The sequence below is a fragment of the Oncorhynchus nerka genome, linkage group LG20 (assembly GCF_034236695.1).
Source record: "Oncorhynchus nerka isolate Pitt River linkage group LG20, Oner_Uvic_2.0, whole genome shotgun sequence".
NCBI classification, from domain to species: Eukaryota; Metazoa; Chordata; class Actinopteri; order Salmoniformes; family Salmonidae; genus Oncorhynchus; species Oncorhynchus nerka.
Window position 1 is genome coordinate 8,544,820 of NC_088415.1, and position 6,000 is coordinate 8,550,819.

General features: G+C 44.8%; 3 non-coding genes across 3 annotated transcripts; all 3 read right to left on the bottom strand.

Annotated features, from left to right (window-relative positions):
- Positions 1-851: 851 nt before the first annotated feature.
- On the bottom strand, positions 852-923 carry trnah-gug (transfer RNA histidin (anticodon GUG)). The gene has a single exon. It is a non-coding gene; the product is annotated as a tRNA-His (tRNA).
- Positions 924-3,244: 2,321 nt separating this feature from the next.
- trnah-gug (transfer RNA histidin (anticodon GUG)) lies at positions 3,245-3,316 on the bottom strand. The gene has a single exon. It is a non-coding gene; the product is annotated as a tRNA-His (tRNA).
- A 2,314-nt stretch (positions 3,317-5,630) lies between these two features.
- trnah-gug (transfer RNA histidin (anticodon GUG)) lies at positions 5,631-5,702 on the bottom strand. Its single transcript has one exon. It is a non-coding gene; the product is annotated as a tRNA-His (tRNA).
- Positions 5,703-6,000: the final 298 nt, after the last annotated feature.

Sequence of the window (6,000 nt, forward strand, 5' to 3'; positions counted from 1 at the left end):
CTGGAGTTTGGGGGAACCCAATGTGTTGCCCCTGGATGATATAATCAAGGAGAGGTTGACCGTCACCCTCATGGATGCTAATCATTGTCCAGGGGAGGGCATGTTCCTATTCCAAGGATACTTCAGAACCATACTCTATACTAGCAGAGCATTGTATTCCACTGTACCACACAATACTCTACAGGGGTCAGTACTAACTCTATTCTACTACACAATACACTGTTGAGTCTCTCTAGTCTAACTAGTCAACAATGGTATTTATAGTCTAACTAGTCAACAATGGTATTTAGCCACATTTTCCACATCAAGGCAACGGCATGCTTGAGTAGCCTAATATCTCCCCCTCACACACAAGCCCCGGTAGCTTGACGTGATCATATAATGGTTAGTACTGCTCATGGCAATGCGATTCACGGCTTGAGGGCGCTTTTTGAATGAGTTCAACTGAGACTCAGCCATATGATGTCGCCATGAGCAGCTCTGCAGATGAGCACAATGATAGACTATCACAGAGTATCAGCCCATGCATAGCTTCGGGACGAGGCGGAGAAGTTTTCGCTTTGTGCTTCAATGCTCTTAGTTGTTGTCAAAACTGACCCGATACAGTTGTTCACTTTGTGACTCTGCCTTTAAACTGTAGCCAACGAAACTAAATGTATAGTATGGTAACCTACACTGTTATCAATCTCTGCTTATTTAATGTTATAACGACAGAGGTATAGTAATTATTTATTCACCAGTGGTCAGTGGCACCCTTTCCACAATCTCAGCTAAATTCACTCCAATTATTCAGTTTAGTTCACCCTGCTAATTCAAAAAGAGCCCTTATGCCGTGACATTGTGAATTTCAATGCCGTGACCCGGATTCGAACCGGGGTTGCTGCGGCCACAACGCAGAGTACTAACCACTATACGATCACGGCGAGCTACCAGGGCTTGCATATGTGGAGGTAAAATCGATCTACTCAAGCAGGCCTTCACTGTGACGTGGCTGAGGTGGTTAAATTCCAAAGTCTAACGTTACACTTTGATGCCAGTTAGATTACAGTTAGTTCTTGTGTGTCTGTAGGACAAATTGGGTTATTCAAGCATGCAGTGACGTGGACAGGCACAGCTGGCTTTTTGGCTTTCCACTCAAGGGGTCTCCCACAAGCCCTGGTAACTCGCCATGATCATACATTGGTTAGTGCTCTGTGTTGTGGCCGCAGAATCCGGGTCATGCCATTTTGATACACAATGTTACGGCAAAAAGTCTCCTTTTGAATGACTCAAAGTACTAACTGTGTAATCTAAAATATTAACACAACATGTAAAGTGTTGGTCCCATGTTTCATGAGCTGAAATAAAAGTTCCCGGTCTACAGTCTATGACTTAGGTGGCTGGAGTCTTTGGCAATTCTTTGGGCCTTCCTCTGACACCGCCTGATATAGAGGTCCTGGATGGCAGGAAGCTCGGCCTCAGTGATGTAAGCACTATCCTCTGTAGCGAATTGCAGTCGGATGCCGAGCAGTTGCCATACCAAGCGGTGATGCAGCCAGTCAAAATGCTCTCGATGGTGCAGCTTGAGATATTATTTGAGCATCTGAGGTCCAATGCCAAATCTTTTCAGCCTCCTGAGGGGAAATAGGCATTGTCGTGCCCTCTTCACGAATGTCTTGGTGTGTTTGGACCATCTTCTTCACATACACACCTTTATATGTCCGAACTAAGAATAATATAGGCTTCCCGAAAATAACATGGTCGCTGTGGTAGAAAGTTTATTTTGATTGGCGAAATCTGCATTTATCAAAATGTAAACAGGATTATTAGGGAAATCGTTCTTCTTGCAAAGCATGTAGACGTTTAAATCGAACTATTATATAAATCTGACTATTCACAATAATCATAATTTGTGTGTGTACTCAGTGCTGGCTGAGTTTCTATTGGTCAGTCACCGGGCGCCAAACTACACGATAAAGGTAAAACATTTCTTTCATTGTCGGAGTCTACGACCGCACGTGGCGGTGCTTAATTGGAAGACCTAGACCCTGTCACACTGAACGAGCTGGGAGAACCTTCCAGAAGGACAACCATCTCTGCAGCACTCCACCAATCAGGCCTTTATGGTAGAGTGGCCAGACGGAAGTCACTCCTCAGTGAATGGCACATTGCTCTCTCTTCTCGTCATTTTCCGAGCATGATTCTCCAGAGCTGTGAATAATGAATGGTAAACTTAACCCTATACTCTGTTGCCAGTGGACTTCTGGCAGGTTAGGAAGTGTCAGTATTTTTGCCTGTTCTTCCTGTCCCATATGCAGTGACGATACTGTGGGCCTGAACTAGACCTGGTCCAACACACCCATCTTTCCATTCTCTTTTCCCTGTGTTCAGGTCAGAGAATGATAGATTCATCCTCTGGAGTTTGGGGGAACCCAATATGTTGCCCCTGGATGATATAATCAAGGAGAGGTTGACCGTCACCCTCATGGATGCTAATCATTGTCCAGGGGAGGGCATGTTCCTATTCCAAGGATACTTCAGAACCATACTCTATACTAGCAGAGCATTGTATTCCACTGTACCACACAATACTCTACAGGGGTCAGTACTAACTCTATTCTACTACACAATACACTGTTGAGTCTCTCTAGTCTAACTAGTCAACAATGGTATTTATAGTCTAACTAGTCAACAATGGTATTTAGCCACATTTTCCACATCAAGGCAACGGCATGCTTGAGTAGCCTAATATCTCCCCCTCACACACAAGCCCCGGTAGCTTGACGTGATCATATAATGGTTAGTACTGCTCATGGCAATGCGATTCACGGCTTGAGGGCGCTTTTTGAATGAGTTCAACTGAGACTCAGCCATATGATGTCGCCATGAGCAGCTCTGCAGATGAGCACAATGATAGACTATCACAGAGTATCAGCCCATGCATAGCTTCGGGACGAGGCGGAGAAGTTTTCGCTTTGTACTTCAATGCTCTTAGTTGTTGTCAAAATTGACCCGATACAGTTGTTCACTTTGTGACTCTGCCTTTAAACTGTAGCCAACGAAACTAAATGTATAGTATGGTAACCTACACTGTTATCAATCTCTGCTTATTTAATGTTATAACGACAGAGGTATAGTAATTATTTATTCACCAGTGGTCAGTGGCACCTTTCCACAATCTCAGCTAAATTCACTCCAATTATTCAGTTTAGTTCACCCTGCTAATTCAAAAAGAGCCCTTATGCCGTGACATTGTGAATTTCAATGCCGTGACCCGGATTCGAACCGGGGTTGCTGCGGCCACAACGCAGAGTACTAACCACTATACGATCACGGCGAGCTACCAGGGCTTGCATATGTGGAGGTAAAATCGATCTACTCAAGCAGGCCTTCACTGTGACGTGGCTGAGGTGGTTAAATTCCAAAGTCTAACGTTACACTTTGATGCCAGTTAGATTACAGTTAGTTCTTGTGTGTCTGTAGGACAAATTGGGTTATTCAAGCATGCAGTGACGTGGACAGGCACAGCTGGCTTTTTGGCTTTCCACTCAAGGGGTCTCCCACAAGCCCTGGTAACTCGCCATGATCATACATTGGTTAGTGCTCTGTGTTGTGGCCGCAGAATCCGGGTCATGCCATTTTGATACACAATGTTACGGCAAAAAGTCTCCTTTGAATGACTCAAAGTACTAACTGTGTAATCTAAAATATTAACACAACATGTAAAGTGTTGGTCCCATGTTTCATGAGCTGAAATAAAAGTTCCCGGTCTACAGTCTATGACTTAGGTGGCTGGAGTCTTTGGCAATTCTTTGGGCCTTCCTCTGACACCGCCTGATATAGAGGTCCTGGATGGCAGGAAGCTCGGCCTCAGTGATGTAAGCACTATCCTCTGTAGCGAATTGCAGTCGGATGCCGAGCAGTTGCCATACCAAGCGGTGATGCAGCCAGTCAAAATGCTCTCGATGGTGCAGCTTGAGATATTATTTGAGCATCTGAGGTCCAATGCCAAATCTTTTCAGCCTCCTGAGGGGAAATAGGCATTGTCGTGCCCTCTTCACGAATGTCTTGGTGTGTTTGGACCATCTTCCTTCACATACACACCTTTATATGTCCGAACTAAGAATAATATAGGCTTCCCGAAAATAACATGGTCGCTGTGGTAGAAAGTTTATTTTGATTGGCGAAATCTGCATTTATCAAAATGTAAACAGGATTATTAGGGAAATCGTTCTTCTTGCAAAGCATGTAGATGTTTAAATCGAACTATTATATAAATCTGACTATTCACAATAATCATAATTTGTGTGTGTACTCAGTGCTGGCCGAGGTTCTATTGGTCAGTCACCGGGCCCCACACTACACGATAAAGGCAAACATTTCTTACATTGTCGGAGTCTACGACCGCACGTGGCGGTACTTAATTGGAAGACCTAGCCCCTGTCACACTGAACGAGCTGGGAGAACCTTCCAGAAGGACAACCATCTCTGCAGCACTCCACCAATCAGGCCTTTATGGTGGAGTGGCCAGACGGATGTCACTCCTCAGTGAATGGCACATTGCTCTCTCTTCTCGTCATTCTCCGAGGATGATTCTCCAGAGCTGTGAATAATGAATGGTAAACTTAACCCTATACTCTGCTGCCAGTGGACTTCTGGCAGGTTAGGAAGTGTCAGTATGTTTGCCTGTTCTTCCTGTCCCATATGCAGTGACGATACTGTGGGCCTGAACTAGACCTGGTCCAACACACCCATCTTTCCATTCTCTTTTCCCTGTGTTCAGGTCAGAGAATGATAGATTCATCCTCTGGAGTTTGGGGGAACCCAATGTGTTGCCCCTGGATGATATAATCAAGGAGAGGTTGACCGTCACCCTCATGGATGCTAATCATTGTCCAGGGGAGGGCATGTTCCTATTCCAAGGATACTTCAGAACCATACTCTACACTAGCAGAGCACTGTATTCCACCGTACCACACAATACTCTACAGGGGTCAGTACTAACTCTATTCTACTACACAATACACTGTTGAGTCTCTCTAGTCTAACTAGTCAACAATGGTATTTATAGTCTAACTAGTCAACAATGGGATTTAGCCACATTTTCCACATCAAGGCAAAGGCATGCTTGAGTAGCCTAATATCTACTCCTCACACACAAGCCCCGGTAGCTTGACGTGATCATATAATGGTTAGTACTGCTCATGGCAATTAGATTCACGGCTTGGGGTCGCTTTTTGAATGAGTTCAACTGAGACTCAGCCATATGATGTCGCCATGAGCAGCTCTGCAGATGAGCACAATGATAGACTAACACAGAGTATCAGCCCATGCATAGCTTCGGGACGAGGCGGAGAAGTTTTCGCTTTGTGCTTCAATGCTCTTAGTTGTTGTCAAAATTGACCCGATACAGTTGTTCACTTTGTGACTCTGCCTTTAAACTGTAGCCAACGAAACTAAATGTATAGTATGGTAACCTACACTGTTATCAATCTCTGCTTATTTAATGTTATAACGACAGAGGTATAGTAATTATTTATTCACCAGTGGTCAGTGGCACCCTTTCTCTGCTAAATTCACTCCAATTATTCAGTTTAGTTCACCCTGCTAATTCAAAAAGAGCCCTTATGCCGTGACATTGTGAATTTCAATGCCGTGACCCGGATTCGAACCGGGGTTGCTGCAGCCACAACGCAGAGTACTAACCACTATACGATCACGGCGAGCTACCAGGGCTTGCATATGTGGAGGTAAAATCGATCTACTCAAGCAGGCCTTCACTGTGACGTGGCTGAGGTGGTTAAATTCCAAAGTCTAACGTTACACTTTGATGCCAGTTAGATTACAGTTAGTGCTTGTGTGTCTGTAGGACAAATTGGGTTATTCAAGCATGCAGTGACGTGGACAGGCACAGCTGGCTTTTTGGCTTTCCACTCAAGGGGTCTCCCACAAGCCCTGGTAACTCGCCATGATCATACAGTGGTTAGTGCTCTGTGTTGTGGCCGCAGAATCCGGGTCATG